At 44.1% G+C, this 24,810-nt stretch overlaps 1 protein-coding gene across 1 annotated transcript in view; it reads right to left on the minus strand.

Moving 5' to 3' along the window:
* TMEM91 (transmembrane protein 91) overlaps nucleotides 1-18,363 on the minus strand; it is a 54,329-nt gene extending 35,966 nt beyond the window's left edge. The window contains exon 1 of the mRNA XM_069986717.1: nucleotides 18,305-18,363. The gene's annotated coding sequence lies outside the window, so the exon portion shown is untranslated. The remainder of the gene's footprint in view (nucleotides 1-18,304) is intronic.
* Between the last annotated feature and the right edge of the window lie 6,447 nt (nucleotides 18,364-24,810).

Consider the following 24,810-nt stretch of genomic DNA (forward strand, 5'->3'; position numbering starts at 1 on the left):
GCGAAGGGAACCGTCCTTCTTCTGGACAAAGAAGAATCCTGCGCCAGCGGGAGACGTGGATTTACGAATGAAGCCCTTTTGTAAGTGCTCCCGGATGTAGGAGGACATGGCTTCAGTCTCGGGCACAGAGAGAGGGTATACCCGACCACGTGGAGGAGATGCCCCGGGAAGAAGGTCTATAGGGCAATCATAGACCCGATGAGGTGGTAGAGAGTCCGCCTCCTTGGCCGAGAAAACATCACCGAAATCTTGGTAGTCCTCTGGTAGACCGGCTAGAGGCTTGTCATTAGCAGGAGACCTCGTAGAGCACTTGGGTTGAGGAGATCTCAGACACCGGTTATGACAGTCCTGGCCCCAGCTGAGAACCTCCCCAGTTCTCCAGTCCAGCTTAGGGGCATGAAATTGCAGCCAAGGAAGGCCCAGCAGGATGTTAGAGGAGGAATGGCTCAAGACATAGAAGGAGATCCTCTCCTGATGTAAGGCGCCCACCCGGAGGGCTAGGGGTGCCGTCTGGCAGTGCACAGTTTCGGTAAGAATCTCCCCCGTAACCGAAGAGATAGACCGGGGTTGGGCTAGCTGGATCACGGGTAGCCGCCATCTTTGGACCAAAGAAGCAGAGATGAAACTGCCAGCAGAGCCAGAGTCGATGAGGGCAGAAGTCTGGAAAACTTGCCCTGTAGGTGTCTGGATGGAGACGGGTATAGTCAACCTTGGAGAGGTGGCATTCACACCTAGGGAGGCCTCTCCCACCGGACCTAGGTGCGAGCGTTTCCCGGACGCTGAGGACGTTGGGGACATCTCTGCCGGTAATGATCTGCACCACCGCAATAGAGACAGAGATTCAGCTCCATGCGGCGGGCTCTCTCATCAGCAGTCAGGCGGGCTCGTTCAACCTGCATGGGGACTTCTGGAGGCGACTGCAGTATGGGAGCAACGGGACTCTGGAACACCGGTGCCAGCCGAGGAAGGCGACGGGGCAGGCTCAGTCGTCGTTCCTGCCGAACCTCCTCCTCTCTCTCGGAAAACCGGTTGTCGACTCTGGTAGCCAGTAGGATAAGATCGTTTAGAGAAGGAGGAAGATCGCGGGCGGAGAGTACGTCTTTCACTCGGCTGGAGAGACCCTTCTTGAAGGTGGCTATTAGGGCGGCCTCATTCCAGTCCAATTCAGCTGCCAGGGTGCGGAACTGGATGGCGTAGTCACCGACAGAGGAGCTCCCTTGTGATAGGTTGAGAAGAGCAGTCTCGGCTGAGGTGGCACGGGCAGGTTCCTCAAAGACGGAGCGAAACTCGGCCAGGAAGGCCCGGAGATTGGCAGCAACAGGATCATCACGGTCCCACAGTGGCGTGGCCCAGGCCAGAGCTCTACCCTCCAATAGGCTGATGATAAAGGCCACTTTAGAGCGCTCGCTGGGAAACTGACTACTTAACAGTTCAATATGCATTGTGCATTGAGTCAGGAATCCCCTGCACAACTTGGGATCACCTCCATATTTATTCGGGAGGGCCAATCGAAGTCCCGAGGTGGTTGCAGGTGGTGGTGTGCGCTGGCCTGTAGTATGCTGCTGTAGGGCGGCAGTCAATTGCTGGATTTGCTGCGACTGCTGCTGGATCTGTTGAGCCTGTTGAGCGACCACTCTGGCGACGTCACGGAGATCAGGCACCTCGCCGGGATCCATGGTTGGAGCCTACTGTAACGCCCGGAGTAGTGGATCCACTGGACCGGCACCAGCGATGGCACAAACCTCACCAGGGAGCGGAGTCTAAGGGGCCGCTGGTTTTCACCAGAGCCCGCCGCAAGGCGGGATGGACTTGCTGCGGCAGGCGACCCCCAGGTCGCTACCCCTGGCTTGGTTGCTGGTGACGGCAGGCGAGGCGTGACAGGAGCAGGTACTGACAGTGGCGTGTAAGCGTACCGCAGGTGACAGGCTGGACACAGGAACAGCAGAGAGACGGGAAGCAGGAACCAGGGACTAGGAGTAGGGACTGGGTAGCGGACAGGAATCAGGAACAAGGACTAGGGACCAGGTAGCGGACAGGTAACAGGAACAACAGGGAGCTGGGCCAAACGCTATGGGAAGCATGTAGAGGCTCCAACACAGGGGACAGGGCATGCTGGGATTTATAGGGAGTGATTGTGTGCAACTACCAATTAGGGGCGGACTGGCCCTTTAAATCTGAGACAGCCGGCGCGCGCGCGCCCTAGGAGGCGGGGACGCGCGCGCCGGCCGGCACAGACGGAAGGAGGAGCGGGACGAGGTGAGGCGCCCCCAGGGGCCGAACACACAGCAGCGCCGGGTCCCTGCACCAGGACCCCGGCGGCTGCCTGACCTGGATGGCGGTTGCGGCGGCGTCCCGGAGCACGGGACGCCGCCGCGGCCATGACAATTGTCTGGTACATGTGCTCTTGGATCTGGAGGGCTGCTTTGGGTGTAGCTTGGCGGGGGGGGGGGGGGGGGGGGGTGTTACTATTTTCCTAGCAAATGCTTGTACAGGCTTACAAACAAGTACAGAGAGAAGAAAGATGGTGGGACACATGCTCTGTATGCTGTTTAGCCGCATTACAGTAATGGATGTTGGAATCTGACATCGCTACTCTTAAATCCTTCTCTTCTGAAGTCTTTGCCAACACAGAACTGCCGATATGATACTCGGATAGAGGATTCCTTCTCCCCAAGTGCATTATTATACATTTGGAAACATTAAACTGCAGTTTCCATTGGTTTGACCACTTTTCTAGTAAAGCTAAATTATTTTCCATATTACTGACACCTCTATTGCACACTTTTGTGTCATCTCCTATGTCACTAACCTTACCTACCAAACCTTCTATGTCACTATCCTTACCTACCAAACCTTCTCCTATGTCACTATCCTTACCTATCAAACCTTCTTTTATGTTAATATCCTTACCTACCAAACCTTCTCCTATGTCACTATACTTACCTATTAAACCTTCTCCTACTGTATGTCACTATCCCTACCTACCAAACCGTCTCCTATGTCACTATCCTTACCTACCAAACCTTCTCCTATATCGCTATACTTACCTATTAAACCTCCTCCTATGTCACTATTCTTACCTACCAAACCGTCTCCTATGTCACTAACCTTACCTACCAAACCTTATCCTATGTCACTATCCTTACCTACCAAACCTTCTCCTATGTCACTAACCTTACCCACCAAACCTTCTCCTATGTCACTATCCTTACCTACCAAACCTTCTCCTATGTCACTATACTTACCTATTAAACCTTCTCCTACTGTATGTCACTATCCCTACCTACCAAACCGTCTCCTATGTCACTATCCTTACCTACCAAACCTTCTCCTATATCACTATACTTACCTATTAAACCTCCTCCTATGTCACTATTCTTACCTACCAAACCGTCTCCTATGTCACTAACCTTACCTACCAAACCTTATCCTATGTCACTATCCTTACCTACCAAACCTTCTCCTATATCACTATCCTTACCTACCAAACCTTCTCCTATGTCACTATCCTTACCTACCAAACCGTCTCCTATGTCACTAACCTTACCCACCAAACCTTCTCCTATGTCACTATCCTTACCTACCAAACCGTCTCCTATGTCACTATCCTTACCTACCAAACCGTCTCCTATGTCACTAACCTTACCTAGCAAACCTTCTCCTATGTCACTATCCTTACCTACCAAACCTTCTCCTATGTCACTAACCTTACCTACCAAACCTTCTCCTCTGTCACTATCCTTACCTACCAAACCTTCTCCTATATCACTATACTTACCTATTAAACCTCCTCCTATGTCACTATCCTTACCCACCAAACCGTCTCCTATGTCACTAACCTTACCTACCAAACCTTATCCTATGTCACTATCCTTACCTACCAAACCTTCTCCTATGTCACTAACCTTACCTACCAAACCTTCTCATATGTCACTATCCGTACCCACCAAACCTTCTCCTATGTCACTAACCTTACCTACCAAACCTTCTCCTATATCACTATCCTTACCTACCAAACCTTCTCCTATGTCACTAACCTTACCTACCAAACCTTCTCCTATATCACTATTCTTACCTACCAAACCTTCTCCTATGTCACTAACCTTACCTACCAAACCTTCTCCTATGTCACTAACCTTACCTACCAAACCTTCTCCTATGTCACTATCCTTACCTACCAAACCTTCTCCTATGTCACTATCCTTACCTACCCAACCTTCGCCTATGTTAATATCGTTACCTACCAAACCTTCTCCTATGTTACTATCCTTACCTACCAAACCTTCTCCTATGTCACTATCCTTACCTACCAAACCTTCTATGTTAATATCGTTACCTACCAAACCTTATCCTATGTCACTATCCTTACCTACCAAACCTTCTCCTATGTCACTATCCGTACCCACCAAACATTCCTATGTCACTATCCGTACCCACCAAACCTTCTCCTATGTCACTATACTTACCTACCAAACCTTCTCCTATGTCACTATCCTTATTTACCAACCCTTCTCCTATGTCACTATACTTACCTACCAAACCTTCTCCTATGTTAATAGCGTTACCTACCAAACCTTCTCCTATGTCACTATCCATACCCACCAAACATTCCTATGTCACTATCCGTACCCACCAAACCTTCTCCTATTTCACTATCCTTACCTCACAAATCTTCTCCTATGTCACTATCCTTACCTACCAAACCTTCTCCTATGTCACTATCCTTACCTACCAAACCTTCTCCTATGTCACTATCCTTACCTACCAAACCTTCTCCTATGTCACTAACCTTACTCACCAAACCTTCTCCTATGTCACTAACCTTACTCACCAAACCTTCTCCCATGTCACTTACAAACATATTATAAAGAACAGAATAGGATAGGAACTAAAATAAATCCACAAACCATAGACCCCAAGCTCACAGGCATTTTTTGCCATGTGCATGAAGCCTAACAGTGCAGAACAGAGAATAATTAGATATTAGATAATACTCGGGGGTATTCTATCATATCCTACTATTTATAAAATCTCATTCAGTTACATACGGTGAATACTGTCAATGCATAGTAATCACTATTCTTACTGTTATTAGTGTAACAATTATCCTACAATTACAATGTCATTTCTTTAGGATGTTAAGGTTAGATTGAGTTGACACAGTGTTTTTTTTTTCTTTTCTGTTTTCTATTGCATTGATAAACCTTATACATTTTTACAGCAAATTGCTGCAGTTTTATTTGGTTATTATGTGGTAGCAGAGGGTAACGTCTGGTGTTTATTTCCTCTTGCTTTCAAGGTCCTTTTAATACCCCTCTCTCTTTATTTGCTGACATTACAAGTCCCTGTAGTAGTCCACCACAATTTCTTACTAATGGCAAGAAGAATTGGACCAACCAGTATTAGGCCACCCCTCTCCAAGTACCCAGCAGGAGCCACATGGTCTGTCTCTATGGCATGCACCTCCCTGAGGGGCAGACGTACAACCTATATAACCCGTGCAGTCTGTGTGGCATCTGTCATGGTTAAAAGTCTCCATTTCAGACATATAAACCATCAGGATTCATTTTTTTCTAATAGGAAAGAGCACTAGAAACTGATGGAAAGGTTTTTGTACACAAATTTATGAGAACAGCATGCTACAGGATAGGTGGTGAGATATATGTGTGGTACACTTGTCTTGTGTGTGCTGTTCCTGTCTAGTGTGTAGGAAAATGTAGAGAAGACTCGGCACTCACCAATATGTTAGGCTCTTTATTGTGCAGTATGCATCAGATTACAGTAAGGATGCGTTTAGGCCAAGCGTGTCCTTGCTTCCTTATGGTAACCTGATGTATACTGATGTATAAAGAGCATAACATATTGGTGAGTGCCAAGTGTTCTCTACATTTTCTTGGATATTATTGCCTGGAGCACCACCGACTCCTGGAGTGCTGTCCCTCCAGCAGCTATCTTGTCTAGTGTGTGCTGTCATTGTCTGTGTCTTTTATGTAAGCTGTTCTTGTCCAGTGTGTGCCATTTTTGTCTAGTGTGTGTCTGTTGTGCGCGCTGTCCTTGTCTGTGTCTTTTATGTAAGCTGTTTTTGTCTGATGTGTGTTCTTTGTACGTAGTCTGTATGATATTTGTGGTCCATATGTCTGATACATGCTGTGTACGGCCTGGATTTCTTGTACAATGACAAAAGGAACCCATATAATTTTTTTCACAGGGTCCCTTTGCACTCAATATCCGCCCCCGTTTGTGATATTTGCGTTTTAGGCTTCACATGCCACCTGAGCAAAACGGCAGCGCTTAGGATGAGAAAAAAAAGAACAAAGCTTCTCAATTGGATTTTAGGTTCCTCACATCTGTTACATGGGGAGCTTCAATAGCTGTCACTGGTTGTTGTTTAGCTCCCTTGAGATGAATTGGTTAAGCAAGAAGAAAAGCTCGGAGGGCTCTGAACACTGCATTTTATCACCAGCTGTCAAATTCTATACTGAAGCTTTTGCTGAGTTGAAAAAAAAAACTAATTTTTATGGAAAGATCATTAAAATGTAAGTTTTATCCACCTATTCAAAGGTGTTGCCCAAAATGGTACACCTATGTCTGTACCATCTGAGGGCATATGGATCTCACCCATTTATTTGACCATTAAAGTGAAGATACATGAGCTTCTGTCCACTTGTGAACCAAATGTGGCAGCCAATGGCTGGCAAACTCACCTAGTCATTGGCTGTGGCTCATGTGGCTTCATCTATATGGTGGCTTTCTGCTATATGAGGCTTTCTGCAGCCTCTCAACTAGTGTTGAGCGACCACCAAAATGCACAAGTGCTCTTTACACGAGTTGGACATTTTTCAATGCTTGAGTGCATGACTTAAGTAACGAACCCCATTGAAATCAATGGGAGACTCGGGCATTTCACCAGCTGCCTCTTGCTCAGCAGAAAGGAGAATGCCTGGTTCACCTTAAAGTAACCTTTAAAATTTAATAGGTTTCTGCAAGAGGCATTAAAACTCTGGCGGCATGCTGGCAATTGCTGGAATACTGTGGGAGTTCTACTGTGTCCTACAGGAATTTCCAATGGCAAATTTGTTCTCGGGCATTCTGAATTTCCAAGGTGACCTAAGCACCACAAGGTTCTCGGTCGAGCATTAAACTCAAGCACTGTGCTTAACCGAGCGCACTCGCTTAAAAATAGACACTACATCTCTAGAAACATTGACATTAGCCAGACCAGAATCTCCTCCAGAAGCAATAGTTTCCCTTCCATAGTTAGCTGTGTCAGGGTTCTGGCTTGGTATATAAACCCTGTCCATGTTTCAGTACTCTTTGAGGGTCAAGCTTTGACTTGAGGAGATGCTACCTCCAATAGACGACAATAGAGAACAAGATCCTTCTGCAGAAGAGCAACATTACATGTTTTTTTTTCCGATGGAACATTGCAGGGCCTATAAATCTCCAAACACCAGTTTGGTGGACTCCTCATGGAGACGCACTACCTCCTAAGCCATAGGCTAGCCAGCGAGTGCCTGTACTAATGAGGGACAAGAACCATGAAACAACTGTCTATAGATAGGTAACTCTTTTTTCTGGCTTGGCCAATAATCTCTGGTCATGTTTCAAGGTTCTTCAAGGATCAAACATCTACTGTACATGAAAGGAGGCCACTTTCAATAGGTGGCAGTAGAGAGCATGCCGCCTTTCTTCTCCAGCTATTTTGAAAACATAAAATATACATAGTATATATAGTTCTTGGCAACGAAGGACTAAAATTTTTAGACATTATTATTGCCTTTGATTACAAGGGCTAACATTGTAGTTCCCTGTTTCAACACATTTTTGGTTTCCCAGCATTGGCATTCTCACTGTCATCTTCTATTCTAAAAAAATAAATAAATCTCTTTTTGTATAGTTTATGCCTATACAGGGAATTGGGGCTCCTTTTTAGAAAAACAAAGCTCCAACCACTATAAAAAGACTGGAATTAATGGACCTTAAATTACATTCGGATCTGGCTGATAATGTAGAGGTTTTTTAATGCAGTTTTTGAAGCCAAAGCCAGATATGCAATTAGAAAAAGGAGGTCGCAGTCCTTCCTTTATACTTGCCCTCCACTTATGATCCTTTCCTGGCTTTGCCTTCAGAAACTACATTAAAAACCTGAACGTGAGAACAATTCCTAATCCAATCAATATTTACATCTGCACAATTATGGGCTTCATTGGATCTAATGATTGGTTGGATTATTGCTCTGATCATGTCCACAGTCATCAAAACCAAAGTGACCAGCTCAGGCAATTATCCCAATGATTTCTTGGGATGTCAACTTTTAAAGGTGCCCATACACCTTATACTAAATATAGCTATTGTGGCTGAGAGTATAAGATATATGAGGGCCTCTAGAATTTCTACCCACCCATTATGACGGGTTGGGTGTGCTGGATTTCTGCTGCCTGACTCTATTTCTTTGGGAGAGATAAGTCGTCAAAAGAGCAGTCTGGCTGTTCGTTGACCAACAGTTATTGAAAATACATGGCCACTTTATAGTAAATGTCTCAGTGTACAGTGTTAGTAAGTGTACTCACTGTATATACTGACATCAACTCCCTGTGCTAATATCAGACTCCACTCCTCCAGGCTGTGCTGTCCTGCTCTGTGGTGAGTCTGTCCATAAGATGGCTGACATGGAGGAGCATGTGACCATGCCCCGCCCCCCAGTGTCCACCACTTAGCCTTTATATGTCTATAGAGGACACTGGAATCTGGGCATGGTCGCATGCTCCTCCATGGTGGCCATTTTATGGACAGTCTCACCACAGAGCAGGGCAGTACAGCCTGGAGAAGGGGAGTCTGGTCTTAGCTCTATGAGGTACACAGGGAGCTGCTGTCAGTAAATAATGTTAATACACTTACTTATACTATACACAAAACAATTTTACTATAAATTGGCCAACCCCTTTAGGAAATGCAGCGATTACAGTCCCACTTAGATCCTAAAGCCCGATGGAACCCAAGTGGCTCTATATCTCATAGGAGCATGGGGCCCTTGGAGAGAGGGGGCTCAGCCATGCTTGGCCCCAATCCCATATGCTTTAAGATGGTGACTAGGGATGGTCCAAACCTGCCGTATGAACCCGAACGCTCAGCATCAGATTCCCGCTGTCTGCCCACTCCGTGGAGCGGGCGGATACAGTGAGAGGAACGCCTGGGAAACTGGGATACAGGCTATGGATATGGTTGTATCCCAGTTTTCCAGGCGGTCCTCCCGCTGGATCCGCCTGCTGCACAGAGCGGGCAGACAGCGGGAATCATTACCGAGGGTTCGGGTTCTTACGAACCCGAACCGAACTCGGTTCGGACCATCCCTAATGGTGACAACTGTGCATTGTTGCAAAGAAGAGGTGATACAAAGCGTGTGGAGGGGAGGACCTCCTTCTCTTCTTAGAGTGACAAAACTGTGACACCACAATGGGGACCCGTTGTGGCCTTTGCCATGGGGTCCTCTCTTTTCTATGCATGATACTGAATGCTAATGTTGCTGTACTCTGTTGGCTCGGTAGAAGCAATGAGAATACATTACATAGTAACAATTTCTATTTCACTTTCTTAGGTGTTAAGAAACATAGAAATATTAGCAGTCCGTGCACATGGAACGGCAGCTCAGTGGTTTTCCATTATTTGTCCCCTTTTACTTCAGTCTCCCATAGAGCTGGTGGCCCTGGGTTTTTATTCCTCTCATCTGCATAGTGCGCCCCCGGCATTAGGGAAGATGTAGAGGAATAATGAATACATTAAAAGGCTTCATGCTCTATGCATTAATACAAATAAAGATATACAATACGTCTATATACAAGAGAGGGGCCCAGGGTAAGGATCAGTAATAACCGTTCCTGGTGCTGATCCACACCCCCATCCCAGAGCAGGCGATTAGAGAGTCTGCATTTTGATTCCTTTGCTAGGACAAGTGCGTTATACATGGTTCGGCTATGTTCATACACCGTCAAAATGTTATAAAATGACGGGCTTTATTTTTGTAAATAAATGACAGCCGTCAAATAAAACAATGTGTGGACATCGCCTTATAGTTATAGGAGTGATGTGCATGGAAAATGGCATTGGGAGGATACATCCTGCTTATGTTCTCAATGCAAGCATGGAGATCTATGTCACCCCATGTCACAGTAATAAGACTTTTTAGCAAAGCAATCTGTGGGCTGCCAACAAATAGCGGATCCATTGGTTGGTCTGTCTAGAAATGTATGAATAAATAAACATCTGGATGTGATCAGTTCAGGTCATGTCCTAAGGGCCCTATTACACGGAGAGATAATCGGACAAATCAGGCCAATTATCCCTCTGTGTAAAAGAGACAATGATTAGGGATGATCAAACATCGGAAAATCGTAGGTTCGATCGAACTCGAACATTCACAAACCTGCCGCATTTGATTCCTGATGCCTTCCTGGTCCATAGGGAAGGAGGAGACAGCCCAGGGACCGCCTGGAATTCCGGGATTCAGCCTACCATCAGGAATCAGCATCAGGAATCAGCATCAGGAGTCAAATGCGGCAGGTTCGAGATGTTCGATCATCATTAACAATGATCAGCCAATGACAACGATCTTAGGCTGATATGTCTCTTGGTCCCACACCAAAACCATCGGCCGCAGACCACACATCACTATATGTAATAGCAAAGTGTGGCCAAAGGCTGATGATTTAATAAACCGTTTATACATTACCTCTCCATGCTCGAGGTCTTCTCTTGCTTTCTGCTCACTTCAAAGTGGTCTCTGAGCTGACAGGCCTCTTAACCAATCACTGGCCGTGGTGGTCTTGGCCACTTAGCTTAGACATGCTGCTCTGAAGCTGCAGCCGCGACACTGGGAACCATGCAGAGGGCAGGAGAAGACTGGGAGCGTGGAGAGGTAATGTATGAACAGTTTATGGCAAAGGTTGCACGGACATCGCTAACGATGTCTGTGCAGCCCTTGCTAAACGATAATCGAGCCGTGTAATAGGCTCAGTAATTGAGTGCCAATTGGCGCTCTTTAACATTATTGATTGGGCCTATTATTAGGACCCTTACTCAGTCTGGCAAAGTCAGCTCTGATTGGATAGTGCCAGACAGTGTAGGGACACCCCCCAATTGGTAACACCCAGTTGGTTATTAAGTCATTGAGAGGAATGGCACATCACAGAGCTATAAGAGTAGGTGATCCAGAACTGTTATATTATAGGCATTGCATGTATTTAAAATAAAAAAAACGGGCAGGAGAGGTGATAGGTTCACTCTAAATGTCCTTTGTTTTAATCTGAGAAGTAAATGTGAATTCATAAAATGTCTACATTGCTTCAGAGACTGTCTGGCTCCTAGCTGTATATTATATCCTGAATTGCCTATTATTCCATCATATGGAATCCCTCAAAAAACAGGAAACAGTCAGAAAACAGGAAGTCCTGTTCTTCCCAGGCCATCTGAGCGGCAGTCATGTGAAGGCAGTCATGTGATTGATGGACACATTGAGCCGTGACTCTCTGTACTGGCTGGAATTCCGTCTGTTTTTAACAACCAGCACAAGTCAAAAAATCTTCCTTCAGGAGACTGGGCCTGGATTTCTGGTAAGTACAGCTTTGTTTTACAGAAGGATAACAAAAAAATAAAAAAATAAAAATAATGAATGTATATTGCAAACTTGCTTTATATCACATCTACTGTTGATTTAGATTTTGAAAGTTATAACGACAGTGACACTTTAAGTCACCAGATACAACTACTACATCAGCATCCTCTATAATGAATCTACAACAAAAGCGTATTGCGCCAATCACTGTAAAGAAAACTGGTGGCTCCTGTAAGGATATAATGGGGATTCCCGTCTCCTTTTCTTCTTCGCATTCTCTAATGATAAAGCATCAAACCCTGCAGTTTTACAGATGTATTATTTTCCACAGAGAGGTGTTTTAAAACCCAACTCTCCTCCTGTAATCTCTGGATGTACGTCGTCTGGATCATCCTCCAGGCAAGGTAAGACAGTGAAATCGCATTCAGAATAGTGGCAGGGTAAATGGCTTTCATCGCTTTAGCTGTGTAAAGATAGGAATCAAAGCGAAGCCACTAGAGAATAACATAAATAGCAATTACAAATTGGTTGAATCCATAAATAATTTAACCTGACGTCTAATAATCCAGAAAATCTGATAATCTAGCGCAGGGGTTGTCAAACTCAGGCCCTCCAGCTGTTTCAAAACTACAACTCCCATCATGCCTGCACAGCCAAAGCGAAAGCTTTGGCTGTCCAGGCATGATGGGAGTTGTAGTTTTGCAACAGCTGGAGGGCCTGAGTTTGACACCTGTGATCTAACCTTTTACCGTGTTATTTTGGTCTCTTTTTTTTCTTTACTGTGTATATGCCTTTAGCTATAGGTTTTACTTTTATGTTCTTATAAACCTTTCAGCAGAATGCAGGCAGCCACCTGTGGCAGCTTGTACTCTGTCATCAAACAATCAGTGTCTGCTGACAGAAAGAAAGCTCACTATATAGAAATCCTCCCCTCCACCTTCCAATATCAATGAAACAGCAATTAAACATCATTTCCTCCTAAATTCCAAGCGTATGAATCTCTGAGCTGTCAAGATGTTAGACATTCAATTCCGTCTCTTTCCGGAGTTATAGATCTGCTTTGGGAAAGACGACAAACAATATTTTATTACAGCTCCCACAGGGGCTGTCACTCAGCTTTTCCTGGGGTTTGAATAGCAGTCTAATGCAGTGATCTCTCTCTCTCTTAGAACTGGGCAGACTTATAACCAGGAGACAGGAAAAGCTTATTCCTCTATGTACAAGGATCTTATTTCAAAGGCCGATGGGGGCCCGATCAATAATGTAAACGGGCGCCGATCTGCTAGATCGGCGCTTGTTTACTGGGCCTATTACACAGCCCGATAATTGTTTAGCGAGGGCTGCAGGGACTTTGTTACCGATGTCCTTACAGCCCTTGTTGAACACTATACATTACCTAAACATGTTGCAGGGCTTCTCCTGCTCTCCTCTTCCTCCCGATCCCGTGCGCTGAAGCAGCTTCGGCCAGTGATTGGCTGAGCGGTCTGTCAGCTTAGACAGCTACTGCTGCACGCGGGCTGGGTGGAAGAAGGAGCGCAGGAGAAGCCCTGCAGCATGGTTAGGTAAAGTATGCTGTGTGGGGAATCGTCGGTCGCGTGCCGCGCACCGCTATTCCACGTAGTGATGCATGGTGGGTGCCCGATGATTTTAGGTTTGCACCTAAATAAACGATCAGCCGATGACATGATCATCGGCTGATCATTGTCTCTATTCCACGGAGCAATAATCGGCCGAATCGGCCCAAGGACCCTATTCCACGGGACGATTATCGTTCGGATAATCGTTAAATTGTTCAGATTGAAGCGCTAATCGTTCTGTTGAATAGCAGTTAACGATTAACCCATTAAGGACGGGGCCAATTTTCGTTTTTGCGTTTTCATTTTTTTCTTCTTGTGTTTAAAAGGCCATAACACTTGCATTTTTCCACCTAGAAACCCACATGAGCCCTTATTTTTTGCGTCACTAATTGTACTTTGCAATGACAGGCTGAATTTTTGCATAAAGTACACTTACCAGGAAAGTACCAGGAAAAAATTCAATGTGTGGTGAAAATGAACAAAAAAAACACATTTCTTTTATTTGGGGGGTATTTGTTATTACGCCATTCGCCCTGGGGTAAAACTGACTTGTTATGCATGTTCCTCAAGTCGTTACAATTAAAACGATATATAACATGTATAACTTTTCTTGTATCTGATGGCCGGTAAAAAATTTAAACCATTGATAACAAATATATGTTCCTTAAAATTGCTCCATTCCCAGGCTTATAGCACTTTTATCCTTTGGTCTATGGGGCTGTGTCAGGTGTCATTTTTTGCGCCATGATGTGTTCTTTTGATCGGTCCCTTGATTGCGCATATACGACTTTTTGATCACTTTTTATAAAAATTTTTCTGGATTTGATGCGACCAAAAATGCGCAATTTTGCATTTTGGGATTTTTTTGTGCTTACGCCGTTTACCGTGCTAGATCAGGAATGTGATAAATTAATAGTTCGGGTGATTACCCAGCGCCATTTTGGCGGAGACCCTGGCAGGTAATAGACCCCGCCACTAGACACCAGGGAACGGCTGCATACGATAATCGGATGCAGCTGTCAACTTTGACAGCTGCCTCCGATTACTTAATTAGCCACGGTCGTGGTCCCGGGCTACACGCGGCACCAGGGATTGCGGCGGTTCAGAGCGGGGGCGCCGCGCGGCCCCGCTCTGAACACCTCTTCCGGACATATGACGTACTGTATGTCCCTAAGAGGTTAAACGACGAACAAGAAATCATTGATTGTTTAATAAGACCTGGACCTATTTTTATCGTTGCTCGATCGCAAATCGTTCACATGGAATACGATGTCGTTCGGTCATTCACAGTAGCTACGAACGCAATAGCGACAGCAAGACAATTGCAAGAATGATCATAAGTAATGATCATCGTAAAGGATTTCAGGTCGTTCGCAATAACGGTTGTTTGATATTGTTTATCGTTAACGATTATGCGAACGATAATCGTCCTGTGAAATAGGGCCCTAAGTCTCTCTTGGAGAGAGTGGGATGGGATGTATGGCCGCCAGGACAGTGCACTAAGAAGCCGAGGAACACCCCCAGTGCACCAAACTGACTGATTTACATATTGGCTTCAGATTCAACTACACAAACAAAGGGACATAAGACGACCAGTGCCGGCAACAGCAGCTCGGCTGCTACAGGTACATATCAGCAGGTTTGTATGTAGTTTCCATTTAAAGGAATTATCCAGCAAAAATCTTTTTGTTTCAAATCAACTGGTTTCAGAAAGTTATTTAGATTTGTAATTTTCTTCAAATAAAAAAATCTCAGGTCTTCCCATACTTATTAGCTGCTGTATGTCCTGCAGGATGTGGGGTATTCTTTCCAGTCTGACACAATGCTCTCTGCTGCCATTTCTGTCCGAGACAGGAACTGTCCAGAGCAGTAGCAAATCCCCTTAGAAAACCTCTCCTTCTGTGGACAGTTCCTGTGTCGGACAGAGGTGGCAGCAGAGAGCACTGTGTCAGACTAGAAAAAGAACAACATTTCCGTCAGGACATACAGCAGCTGATAAGTATGGGACGACAAGATTTTTACATAGAAGTAAATTACACATCTATATAACTTTCTAAAACTAGTTGATTTAAAAGAAAACACTTTTCACCATAGCAATGTCACACGTGTGCACAGACAGCCATTTTCCATACATTTTTAATATCCAAAAATGTGTGTACACAGCTTAAAGGGGTACTCGATAAAAAAAAGTGGTGCTTTTTTCTAGTCTGAATTTGTGCTCACTGCTGCCACCTCTGTCTGTGATAGGAACTTTCTAGAGCAGTAGAGGTTTTCTATGGTGATTTGCTACTGCTCTAGACAGTTCCTGTCCAGACTGAAAAGAATACACCTTTTCCTGCAGGACATTCAACAGATCACTTGAGATTTTTAAACAGAAGTCATTTACAAATCTGTATAACTTTCTGACACCGGTTGATTTAAAAAAGATTTTTCACTGGAGTACCCCTTTAAAGGAATTTTCTGGTTTACAAACCCCATTGTCATATACCCTATTACTGCATTCTCATTTAATTTAGTGGATCCTATGTTCAGGGTGCAGAGCTATAAAGAGTGTTATATCTCTGGACTGGAAGCCGCAGCTTCTCTATGAATTACGTGGATAACCCTCTCTTTTTAGTGCATACCATGCGATGCTTTATCTCCCCTGTGGGGGCACTGCAGGAAAATAAAACACTTGTTGTTTCCCCTGCAAGTTAGAGCTGATCGCTGGGGATCACAGGAGCAGGACCTATGATCAGCTTCCTTTTGAAGGACCCTAGTAACAAAAAGATTATTCAAAAAGTGGGCAAACCCTTTAAGTGAGTAAGTAAAATATTTTATGATGCTGATGATTTCATCAGGTCCATCATCAAGACTGTCACTGATACTGTGGGCAGGTAGACTGATGTGCAGAGAAGAAGGCCGATCAGAGAGAGCAAATAAAGCATGTATAATCTGATATTTGTAAGAGGCAGAACGAGAAGCGGGGAGGTAAAGTGACAACTGACACCCTGTTATAAGACTATCCGAGCATTTGTTCCTTGCTGCGATGTCACACCTGAGTGAATGGTGACAGGTGTTATGGAAAGGGGACAGATGTATCAGCAGATGGTAGCGCCATGTCACCAGGAGATTTCTAATACCAGGAACATGATGTGTTTCCTATGCTTGAATACAGAGCAGATTGCTAGCTCTGCAGTCCACGATTATTCCATATGTATATGCTCAGTCATATATTCTCAATCCTGTCTGGTAATCCTAAATTATACCCAGTACTATGTTTCCAGTCTTGGTATAAGCTAGAACAATTGTATGGAGAAGCTGGAGAAGATATTTATTATAGGTTAGGTGAGGGATGGGGGTCTGAGAGGTGAGATCCTTGGTTGGGAGAAGAGAGTAGACAATAGGAGACATTGAATGGGATAAGACTGCAAAGTGTAATGTATGGAGGATGGAAAGGACACCGTTAGTTAAGGAGAAGTGTGAAGACACGCATAGGGGACACTCTGAGGTGAGGACACTCAACTAAATGAGATCTGAGAGGACAACCTTGGGTGGGGGTGGGGGTGGGGGGTACTCAGTGAAGAAAGACACTGGGTAAGAATGGATTGATCTACTGACGCATTGGTGGGAATACAAATAAAAGCGCCAGCGGTGGGTAAGAGGGTTGAGAGACACATAGAGAAGGTGGATTAAGATAGTATTCTTAGGCAAAGAAGTTGTAAGTAGACATAAGATGGTGATGAGTAGGGTGGGCGAGGAGTCGGGAACAGGGAAGGGGTTAAGGAGGCAAACAAAAGCTAAGGTGGTGAGTAATGGTAAAGAAGGAGGCTCTGGAGACACGCTAAATGGAAAATTAGCTGAGGAAATTTACTTAGTGAGTGGGAAATGAGATTAATGCCATATAATACAATAGTGAAGAACACAAATCACTTAGAGTTCAACCAGTCCAGGTCTTAAGACTGATAGATATATGACGATACAATATGAGGCAGTATTAGAACGTGTGGCCCTAAAATACATGACTCTTCTGGGATATAGGATAATAAAAAGGGGGTAAGAAGAAGTTTTTGTTTTATGTGAATAATACTTGCCTATCTGGACTATATTTAAGCTCTTTTTCATCATCCAGAATCGGCAACTATTCATCCCATCTCCTTACGAGTCATTAACCAATATGTTATTCCTTAGTATAAAAAGTAATATTGAGATCTTAGTCAGAAAAAGTAAAAAAAACACCTCCAAAATGGTATATATATATATATATATATATATATATATATATATATATATATATATATATATACATTAAATTACTCGAGCACTAGAGAAATGAACATAATTATTGTAGATATAGATACACATGAGGGTAAAGAAGAAGTAGTAACATGGATGGACCACCATTCATTATTCACGTTTTACCAATAACCCCTTGTGACCTTGGACATGAGATTAAACTACTACCATGACTGATTGGTCTTCATTCACAAGAGGTATGACATGGAATGGTGAGATGTTGATGTGAGAGATCCAGTTATCCATTGGAGAAGTATGGAAAGTAAGAACAATGGAACAGAAGAGGCAAGAAATAAAGATTGGGAGATCCGTACAAATAGGAATTACAGTAATACCGGGTTACATGGTAGGCAGGCACACTGTAGATGTCAAGATTGGGATCCATTAAGTGAGTTTCCCGAATTGGATATTTTTTGGAACCACCTGTTCTGAGGTTCCGCAAAGCTACGTACACATGGAATCGGACTGGAAAACTTAATGTAAGATATAAGATCCTTAGGACAGAACACAAGAGTAAGATATACTTGGAGAAAATGCAAGATCAGGACTAGAAGTATGGGATCTAGGGATCAAGTTTAGAAATGCACAAACATAAGTTCTGGTGTAGAATCTAATCTATACATCCTAAGTTAGTGATGAAGAAATTCATGGACAGGTACAGGCGTAAGATATGAGTTAAATACCAAATAGAGGAGTAAGAGGGTCAAGAAGTGAAGAGGTAAAGAATTATTCTGGATACACGTGAAGACCCCGTTGCCAGTCTCGTATAGGGTGACACCATTCTCTGCATACCCACAGACCCCAGATACCCTCTCCACTGTGCAGGGGGGTATAGATCACATACCTGGATGCACAGAGTGGCAGTGTGCTCTGTTCTCCGCTCCGGCTGCTTCTGATTCTCTGCTAGGAAAGAAGGGAGGGAGCAGAGGATGCTGTGCTTGTGCTGCTGTAACCCATTCAATGCCACATTGCCATATGACTGGTGACAAACAAGCAGCATACATAAAGAGACCCGGGCTATTATACTGTACACTACATATTAAACGCCTCAGAAAGCCATTACAGCGAATGTTTTAACCCCTGCTGAGCAGTAGAGACAATTACATCTTATTGATCATGAGTCTGGAGACTCAAACTGGAGACAAATGATCAATATCATCTTCAGGGGTCTGAACATTATAATAATCATCATCACCATAGTAATAATATAAATGCATAAAGGCTAACGGGAGGGATAGGAAAGCTTCTCCCATCCATGAAAGGGTTAATCTTGCACATCCAAATCCCCTCTATTTAATCCGTTGTAATCCACATCAAGCACCGTATTCCCCCTCTAGACAGATGTGCAACATTTACTAAGTGTCCTTGCTTAACATCATTTAGTGGTAATGCTCCCACGGTCCCTCCTGCGAAGCCATCGACATATAACTACAGGACGTATATAAGGAAATGACACTCCAGCAATCTCAGCTGCTCTTTTGTTCAGAGATTCATTGACACTCATGGGGTACAATGATATTCCGCATATTGAAATGTCACGTATCTGAGATGGCTTCATGTGATATTTGCGATCTTGGCGTTCAAGCTTGTAAATCTAATTCAATGTGGAAAGCACTGGGATGGCAGAGCTGCTGGCTTGGGGGTGATTCAAAAAAACAAAGAATTTGGCTATGTGTCTAAATATTACCGTCCTTCTGTATCTTACTCTCTACATAGAGGCCTGATGTGAAGCTCCTGGGTCACAATGTAAAATCTATACTAGAGGGCCAGAAGGTGTAATTCATAGTACCGCCATATTATTTGTGCAGGGGTACAACCGTTAGCCGGCCCCCCTGTCACTCACCTTTGCACCCCAGGGTTTACACGTCTGTGAAATACAGCATGTAATATGGTTTCATTCAAGAAAATCCATTCCCATCACAGAGGCCATAGGTCATGGCGACACTTTGATGGTGTAATATCCTTTGTGGTCTGATAATGTTCAGTAGTCAGATCGTAAAGAGAGATATATTGTTCTACAGGTCATATTGGGGAGCGCAATGTTCCGTGTATGCAGTTTAATAGAATCGTATCACGTTCAGTGCTCAGGTCTCATTGGAAAATGTGGTACCTATGTTTGCTATAGTGTATTAGAATTGTATAATGATGATCAGATATCTGGTCATCCTGTGTGACATGGCAGGAACGAAATGCTATCAGTGATCCATACTGATAGTAAAACTGGTCCTAGCAATGTTGGAAGGAAGGAGAAAACCTTACATTTGTGTCCCAATCCCATCTGATTTTATTATATGCAGGATAAACAAAAGCAAAGGAGAGATAAAGAAGTGAAAAGCGGTTACTGTTCTGTCTTCTCTTTAACCTATGTGATACCTAACATTTTGATATATCACTTAATATACCAAAATGACTTCTTATTCCACAAAAACAGCTTTAAATTTGGCCAATATGTATTTCTCTTCAATCTGCTGCCCACTGCTTGTTGTTGGGAGAATTCTGTCTCTAGCAACTGACAGAGCGAGACAAAAAGCCGGGAGCAGGAAAGGAGGCTCAGAATGTACCTGTTAGCTGTGGCTGTTCTACAGTAAACTCTTTCTCTGTCGTATCCACAGTTACCCGATCTCCTGAAGGCAGGAGTGACTGCACCCCAAAAGGGTGAAGATTCCTGATGACAGGTATACTTTATGAGTGGAGGACCCATCAGTAGGGATGAGGTTAAAGAGAAGATATCTCTTTATTTGCACCAGTTCATGATATATAATGAAGTATGTTTTAATCTGTTAAATGGCCACCATTGCATCAACAAACTTTGCATAAATCAATAGTACAAGTGAATATAAGCAACTTATTAAAGAAAAGTGCTTTCTTCTGCTTCTTCTTCCTCTTATCAGGCTTCTCCTCCATTAAACTTTCATTCACTCTAAAAAAAAGCTTTGTTTTGTCTATGTGGTGGCTCACTGAGAGATAAGATTGCATGCTATAGAGATGGTGAGGAGGGAGGGGAGAGAAGAAGTGTGTTCAGAGAGTACAGGTAGAAAGATACAAAGAGACTGCAAATAGACAACTGTAAATATTAGATTAGACCAAAGCTTCCACTGATTACTGCTGCTTTTTAATGTCCTTCATCCTGCTGCTAGTTCTTAGGATATGCATGGAAACATAGAACAGGACCCCTCTCTTGTGTGTATAAAGTGTATGGGAGACATTATAGAAACAAGCCTCACCCCACTAGCTCAGGGACTGCTTACCTGGAAAGAGTGGTACAATCTAAGGTTTTCTTCCTGCATATATTTTATATTGTTTATCTTGACTTACAGATTTGCTTTACAGCATTTGCCTGTGCAATACAAAATTATAGTAGTTTTATTGTTACTGGTCACTGCAGTAAGGGGGAGGAAGAGAAGCACCATCACCCTTACCTATAGTGTGACCCCATGGTATAACAGAAGTGTTACCGTTCACCGTAATCCTGCCCTGCTGACTGCTGACCCCACGCTAATGTACACAGCACCCTCTGAAAAGTGACAGAAAGCATTAGCCTATTGTGTGAGTTCAGTGGTCAGGGTGAAAACTGCTATATTTTAGCTATTTCCTTCTCTAAATGGTGACATATTGGAGGATGTAAGTGCATGTAGTAGTCTGACGTATTCCTCCTGGACTGAGCTGGACAGTCACCCCCCCCCCCCTTTCCTCCTTTATAATCAGGATACATTATCTCTGGACGCATACAATAGGCAATGGCTTGTGAACATTCCCGATAACACACATTATCCCCGGCCGGCTACCCTGGAGACTCAGCTATGCTGTACGTGTGGTGTGTGGAGGATGCGGCATCTATAGAGGTGTAAAATCAGCACCGGGCTGGTGTTAATGTTGGCTTCTCCTAAGCATCTGCCCCCTGCAGCCTCCATCTATGGCACTTTAACTCTCAGGATTTATGGCTGGAAGATGTAATGTTTGCAAACTGTTTGCTTTCCTATATTGAAATCCGACCCCTTCTACTTAAAGTGCATTATATTTTGGGTTAGCATTACGCTGGAATCAAGTGCAGAGAAGCTGAAACGTGTGGGATAATAGGCTGGAGTACAATGTACATATGATTCTGCCTGACAAGACTATGGCTAATAGAGGCTGGTGAATGTGCAATCTAAATCATCATCATTTTCTGGGGGTGTCCTTCTAGTTAGCACCCCTCCATGCAATCACCGATCCTCGTACCGCATAGATGTAGCAGAGCTAAATTAGCAATCACTTATGGGTAACGCAGGAATTTCATCTACTGAATCTAAAATGATCATATAAGCGATCACTTAGTGCGTGGTGAGCTGGTCACATTTGGATGTTCTGTGCTATATATAAATGTGAGTCTGGTAACATAAGGGGGAGGTTGGGGGGGGGATAAGGAACTAGGGTTGGTGGCTTCTAATGGAAGCGTACCGTTGCCATGGCAGCCAAAGTTCAAGGACATTTATAAAGGGCATTACCGAACCTTCAATTTATGTTTATTTGTACGAAAAGACGAGGCGGCTGAGAGATAATAATGAGACGGAGGGAAGAGAAACAAGGGGGAACGTGATACTGCGGAGGAAGGAGTGAAGGAGAAAGATAAGAAGGACACACAGGACACGCTTATTACAGAGAGGCTACAATGGAGATATCACTAAGATAAGAAGGAAAGGTCTTGCTTGGTCGGTGAAAAATTTGGCAATAGCCCAGGAGCAGGAGAAGCACTCTTGGTACCCAAGATACACATTATTTCAGGAACAGACTAAGAATAATATGAGCTCAGGGCAATAAAGGGTTAAATAACATGCCCCTTACCAACCACTTGAGGCAGCTTATTATTTGCATGATTGGGGTGCCATTGGCCTCCTCCAACCATAGGCTGCCCATATGGTCAATGGAGGTTAATTTTTCCCCCGGGGGACCTTAATACAGTACACAGCCTTAAACAGTTCTTAATGGGAAGCATGTACATTTAGGGGTTATCGAGAGTCATGGCCCATGCACATCAATATTAGACCAGTAGGGGGCCGATTCCCAAGAGGATCCCCTCACTTCAGCTGTTTAAAGCGGTAACTAGCGCTGCTAGGTAACTGTATTTTGTCAGTTGGCACCAAGGTATTTTTGGTAAATGTTCCTAAGCTGTCCCTGTATTCTATTTGAGACCCATAGTATTCATTTATGGCCACAAAAGCATTGGGCTATTCCTTTATAGCACATTGAAGGTTATTGAGTTGTGTATTAGGCTCAATAAGTGAGCGCCAATCTAGCAGATTGGCGCTCGATTATCTAGAATATTGGGCCATGTAATATGGCCCTTACAAGTCAATCCTATCCTTCTATCCAAAACTATCCTCAACTATCCCAAGTGGTAATCATATTCAAGTACCAGCTGCTGTACTCAAACTTTTTCTTAAAGTACTGTCACTTTAAGAACTGTTCAGTAAAGGATTTAAGTGGTTAAGTTACTCTGGACTCTGTGGTCTATCCGCACTACACATACAACCCTAAAAGCGAGTGTTTGGGATCCAGTGAGAGCATATACCACTTAGACAAGTGCTTAGCTGTACACCAATACCTGCCCTTGCAAGATCGACCCTGATTACCACATTTTTACCTCACTACTTTTCCTGCGGCATCTTCAGGTCCCCAACTAAACTTTCCCGCTGCTACTTCCCAGACTTCTGACACTTCTTGGCAGTGACAGCCCGCTCAGCCAATCACTGGCCGCAGCACTGTCCTGTCTCAGTCAGTGATTGGCTCAGTGGGCTGTCACTACCGAGACGAGTCTGTCTCGGAAATGGCGGTGGGGTCGTTCAGGGGTGTGGTGAGGTAAGAATAGCATTTTTATTATGTTCTATGGAAGGGCAACATTATATAAAAAGTTTTTCATGGCTGGAGTACCTCTTGAAGGTCCTATTATACAAAGCGATTATTTGCTTAATGAAGCAGATCTCGCCCTGAGTATTAAGGCCAGTGATCAGCCGATGAGCGAGCATTTGCTTATTTGAACCTGTCAAAAAATGAATCCGGCCAGCTGCACGGACATAGAGCTGTGTAAATAGGCTCAGTAAGTGGGCTCCGATCTAGCAGATTGGTGCTCTTTTTACCAAATCTTGGGTCGCGTACTATGGCCTTTAGGGGGAAAACACATGATCAGGTTGTATTGCACTTTCCATTACTTCAATGACCTCTATTACTACTGGAAACTGATGTGATGCAATTACAAAGTGCAATACAACGTAGTGCAAGGTGCTCCATTCTACCCCGTTCACTTGGACAGGACAATACTGCACTGGTAAACACTACAGAGGCTGCAGACCCCCCACAATCTATTATTGATGGCCTATATTAGGTCAATGTTATAAGGATGAATAACAATAATACAATCTCCTGCTTCTCTAATTCTGTGGTCGCTGCAGCTTCTGTCTGTCTGACCATCCTTCATTCATAGATCTCCCCAAATTGTCAAAAAACAGGGAGAAATCTATCAATCAGGGCTGGTGGGGCAAGGAGGAACCGTGAGGACTAGAGATGAGCGAACCAGGTTCGGGTTCAAGTCCATCCGAACCCGAACGATCGTCATTTGATTAGTGGTGGCTGCTGAAGTTGGATAAAGCTCTAAGGTTGCCTGGAAAACATGGACACAGCCAATGACTATACCCATGTTTTCCACATAGCCTTAGGGCTTTATCCAACTTCAGCAGCCACCGCTAATCAAATGCCGAAAGTTCGGGTTCGGATCGACTCGAGCACGCTCCAGGTTCGCTCATCTGTAGTGAGGACCATCCTGGTGACTTGTGTTCGGGAAGCACCAAAATGATGACGGGTTCCCTTTAAAGAAAGTGACACAAATTGATTGTTTTGATGTTTTTGAACGACATATTGAAAATTTCTAAAAGAGGGAATGAGATGAGAATATGGATGAGAAAAATGGACATATGGGAAAAGCAGGATTTGGAAAACAGACCTGAAAGAGAAAAGAGATTAAATCTGTTTTTTGAATGTTCCTTGGTAAAGTTTTGTACACTGTGTTCTGGGCTCTGCACAGCGTGGATAAATAGTTGGCACGCCACGCATGGAGATAAAACAGTAAGAAATGCAACAAACACAGAGAATCATCAAACAACGCCAGATCTCCATCACACTGCGTGTAGAGAATTCAGCATGAATAATGTGGAGGTGGCGGTGGGGAGCCAGCGCATATACAACAACTATGGCGGCCAATCATATATACCCTTTAATTTATCTGCAGTATAGAGGAAAAAGAAAGCAGTCACCGTGGGGAAACTTGTTGGTAAGGGCCGACCCCGAACTGCAAGCGAGCACCTATACATGGCTCGATAA

Source organism: Dendropsophus ebraccatus, chromosome 10, assembly GCF_027789765.1.
Source record: "Dendropsophus ebraccatus isolate aDenEbr1 chromosome 10, aDenEbr1.pat, whole genome shotgun sequence".
In the NCBI taxonomy this organism is placed as follows: domain Eukaryota; kingdom Metazoa; phylum Chordata; class Amphibia; order Anura; family Hylidae; genus Dendropsophus; species Dendropsophus ebraccatus.